The sequence below is a fragment of the Haplochromis burtoni genome, unplaced genomic scaffold (assembly GCF_018398535.1).
Source record: "Haplochromis burtoni strain Fernald_Lab_line unplaced genomic scaffold, NCSU_Asbu1 Contig_130, whole genome shotgun sequence".
NCBI lineage: Eukaryota > Metazoa > Chordata > Actinopteri > Cichliformes > Cichlidae > Haplochromis > Haplochromis burtoni.
The window spans coordinates 1,497,373-1,502,125 of NW_024582491.1; the positions used below are offsets into that span (position 1 = coordinate 1,497,373).

Genomic DNA, 4,753 nt, shown 5'->3' on the forward strand with positions numbered 1-4,753 from the left:
CCCCCGCAACCCTGACAAGTATAAGCAAAGGAGAATGACTGAGTGGATGGATGGATTTGACTAAATAAAATCCCCAGTATGATAGGAGGACCAGCTAAAGAAAAACTTTGGAACATTAACATGCTCACAGATTCTCATAGATTCAGCATAAACTAATATCACTGGTAAGCATGGCTTACCAGTGGCTTACTTATTCACCATGCCTTTGTTGAGTTTCTCATTCTAAAAACTTTGGCATTTATGTGCTGTTATAACAGGAGAGCTTAAGAAATGTTCAGCAATAATTAGATTTAGATTCTAAACATTTGACTTTCCTGATCACCTTAGAGATAGTGGGTGATGCTGAGTTCATATTTATGTGCAGATCACTCCGATTCACCAGCAAACCAATTAATTCACACATGCACCTGGCTTTGTGCATCTTGACAGTGATGTTAAAGGAGAATCTGTTAGCAGCATTGGAATATAGTATTTAGGGCTTTAAATAATATGTCATCACTTTACATCAGATGAGCCTTTTCTGTCTAAAGACAGTGATAAAGTCGATGTAACAAGGACTTTGGATGGATAGTTCCCCCAAAAAATCCTAAATCCAAACATTACAAATCATACTGTTAACTTTTGTGAGTTTAAGCAGTCTGATAAAAGGTGTTTGATGCTGGTTAAAGTCAGGTCACTGCTATACATGGTGGATTAATTCAAAGGACTTGTTGTTTTTAATGGGTGTAAAGTTTGAGCTATAGGTGTCTTCTGTGCAAAACTAGAAAATACTTTCTTTAATGATTTTGTGTACTGAGACATATTCGAAATGGCAAGGGAAAATATACATGGTTGATTCAGCAACATTAGTGTTATTTGAGATATGCATTGGGGTAAACTAAGTACAATTTTGTTTGTATAATCTCTTGTTTGACCACAGTTGAAGACAATTTCAGTAGTGCCACCCAACGTACCAACAAAGGTACCATCTAATGGTGTAGTCTAGTTCAGCAATCGCAGTCACAGTCACTGTTAACTTTGACAGTTTACCTGCCACAAAGAGTGTAAGCCACAGAAGGTCACTGCTGAAAAAGCTGGCTCTTCACAGAGTGCTGTATCCAAGTCCATTAATGGAAAGTTAATTAGAAGGGAAAAGTGTGATAGGAAAAGATGGACAAGCAGCGAGGGTGACCACAATCCTGAGACCACTGGCAGCAAAAGTTAACTCAAGAGCTGGTGTGAATGCATTAGAGGCACCATGCACAGATATCTTCAGGAATTGGGAATACAATTTGGTATTTCTTATAGCAAACAACTCCTAAACCAAACTTGTCGTCTGTTTCCTAAATGGACTAAATAATTGTATCTCAGAGATTTAAAGTCCTCTTTTCAGATGAAAGTAAACTTTGCATTTCATCTGGAAAGTAAAGACCTGGAGTTTTGAGTAAAAGAGGAGAGGCGCACAACCCAATGTATTTTAAGTCCACTGTGAAGTTTCTACAGTCTGTGATGATTTGGGGTGCTGTATCTGTCCTTTTATTAAGTCCAAAATCAAGACCAAATTAGACCACTTCATGTTTCCGTCTGCTCACTTTTCCAGCAGAACTTAGCACCCGCCCACAGCACCAACCACTATCAGATGGTTTGCTAACTATGTTATTTTTGTGCTTGATTGGTCAGACAATTCTCCTGTCCTGATTATGAGGAGGAGGAGGATGGATGGAAGACATCCAACCCCAAAATACAGACAAGTATTCTAAAAACAATTGAGATAATGGATTTTATATTTTTATGATCTACAATATAAATCATTAGATTTTATGAATATAGAAACTGTGTTTGGTTAAATATGAAAAGAAATTGGGTAAAATATTGCTTATTAATTTGTTTAAACAAAAAGCAGTTACCACATTGTGACAGGTTTCCTTCAGGATATGTCTTGTACACCAGCAGCACAGTGAAGGGTTAATTTCAGTGACCGATACTTCATCAATAACCTTCTTTTTTCTGACAAAAACAAAACTAATGCACAAGGACAAAAACGACGATGAAATGCATTGTCACTTTTGTCAACGGATAAAAACAAGATGATTGTGTAGAAAAGTGGGACAAGTTTAGAAGTGATCTCTTTTTGCATTAAGGTTAGAAATGCACATTTGAGCTGCCCCCAGGAAACGGTACAGCTCGCTCCCATGTTCCATGTTTCATGAAAATGCCTGGGACGAAGAGAAGAGCAGACATATGGACACTTTTCACATTTGACGTCAAGGAAAATAAGATGCTTTACCGTGTGGAGCAACTCTTGCCAGAGAGACACAATAAACTTTCACACTTTATATTTTAGTCAATTGAATCAACTCAAGTCTACTATGATCCTACCAGGCTGCGCTTCAAGACTGGTATCTGTGTTTCCGTGCTTTATAATGCATTAAGCTGCTGTTTAGGCACAAGCATGACATAAAACTCTCAATCAAAACAAAGCCACTCCTTATCTTTTGTCTCCATCCCTTCCTAATGTCCCAGACCTCTTATCTGCACAAGCATTCTTCTGTCTTACACATTTGTGGATTTATTCCAATGCACTACATCACTAGTTTCTGCACAGGATCTTTTTTCCTGTGCCAAAGATCAAACAGCTAGCTTTACAGGGCCTGACTATATGATTTATCCTCCCACTCTGCATATCAAGCCACACAAAACCCCCACAGCTAAAGCAGCAAGACTTTAATGACATCTTTAGGGTACTGCAGCTGGTTTGATTGGATCATTTAGCGTCATTAGCTGGAAAAGGCGTGCGCATAGTTTGCATGGCACAAAGACCAGTGACGCCACAGACAGGATAGCGATGTTCGTTTTTTTTGCAGATTTTGTAAAGTTTTCGTAAGTGAGCTGAAGTATAAAAGGGGTTTGTTGAATTTTCTGCTTTTTCCTCTAAAAATGATCACAATTCCTATTAGAACAGTTGCTCAAGTGTGTTGTGATGATGGAAAATTCGACCGTCAAAAGAGGCTTTCCATTGAAAGATGATCAAAGCCCTATGAATCAGCCAGAAGGGCACAAAGTGGGAGCAACAATGGTAATGGGTAGAGCTTTAGTTATATCTCCACATAATGCCAGCCCTATCCACCTCTGCCTGCTGTGCTTTCATTTCACAGTTGTCCAGATATTAGCTGGAGTTTTTGCTTATACTTTAGGCTAAAATGTCTTTCACCAAAATATATTTGTGATAGGCTTGTTTCCTTCTTTCAGGTCTGCTGCCACTTTAGATATATTAACCTGAACAACGAATTTTGCAGGTTCCAATAACTCAGAAAAAAGTTATTTCTGCTACTTACAGCTGAGTGAGCATGCACTTAAGGTAATGCACTTCTTTATTCTTCATCTGAAGACAAGACATAGATGAAGATTTAACTTGAGTAGTCTTGCTGAGTCCTTGGTCAGAGTGTAAAATGTAGAACTTTCAATCAAGCGAAATATCAAATAAAAGCCTTACTTGTTTCTCAGTCCACGGCCAGCCTTTTAGATGATCTTTTTTTTTGTCATTGCCTTTGTAGAGCATCTTTATAAAAGCCACCAAATGAACCCGTGTTCAAGAGGACGTTGTGCAATAGATAGTGGCCACTGTTATTGCACCCTTGAAAGGCTTCCTCACCAAGGCTGTTCTGCGTGTGCTGCATGTTATTTTGTTTTTCTTTTGCGTCAGCATCTCTATTTGTGAGAGCAGTATAAGGGCAGCTGGTATACTGCCCTCGCTCTCCTCCGCTTCTCTCTTTGTCTCTCAGGAAAAAAAATACTTTATTTTTTTATTGGTAGCCTAAAAGTGGGATTCAAACAATCTGAGGTTGAAGAGTATATATTAGAAATGGCTCTCCATCAGTGTTTCACTGAAATTTCAGTTTTTGTTCATTCCTTTCCTAGACGTAACAGTTTTAAAGAATGGCAACACTTTTACATTTTTTCTTAATTAAACTATTATTGCAGCTGCAATCATTTGCATGTCTAGACAACAAGCACACCACCGTCAGTTGTCACTAAGATGACTAAAAGGGATCTAGTGAGGATGGCAACTTTTTATGCAGCAAAATTAGTCTGGCAAATGTAATAAATCTACCTAAACTATAATAACAGTAGTAGCAGTAATGTTAGCAGAATCAAAATTCAAGTAATTCTACTCTAACCTAATGTTTATGTTCTGATAAATGCAAAATCATCACACTGCTAGATTTTTCCAGTTTATTTTGTAATTTCTTGTAATTCGGTCAGTTAATCACTTTCCCACTTTGTTAGGTACACTCATTCAACTACATGCAATGTACATAAGGCAGCAATAACTCAAATAATCACTCATTACAACTAATGTATGCAGAAGAGCATTTTTAATGCACAACATGCTAAATCTTGAAGTAGATGGGCAAAGCAGCAGAAGACCACAGCAAGTACTGCTCTTTATTCATTCTTAATTCAAAATTGGACAATAAAGGTTTGACAAAATTTGCATTTTAGGATGAGTCTTGATTTCTGCTGTAACGATCAGATGGTAGGATCAGAATTGGGAATAAACAGCATGAACGCATGGATTTGTCCTGCCGTGTATCAGTGGTTCAGGCTTCTGGTGGTATGCTGCTATGAGAGATTTTTTCTTGGCACACTTTGAGCCAACTGAGCACTGATAAACCTCTAAGGGGTAACTTCTTGCCGACAATAAGTATCCCTTTATGACCATAGTGTAGTCATTTCTTGCTTCCAGGATAGCGCACCAGTGGGGGATTCACAT

General features: G+C 38.1%; 1 protein-coding gene across 1 annotated transcript in view; it reads right to left on the reverse strand.

Moving 5' to 3' along the window:
* Positions 1–3,606, reverse strand: part of mc2r (melanocortin 2 receptor) — a 13,941-nt gene extending 10,335 nt beyond the window's left edge. Inside the window, exon 1 of the mRNA XM_005930194.3 lies at positions 3,473–3,606. The gene's annotated coding sequence lies outside the window, so the exon portion shown is untranslated. The remainder of the gene's footprint in view (positions 1–3,472) is intronic.
* Between the last annotated feature and the right edge of the window lie 1,147 nt (positions 3,607–4,753).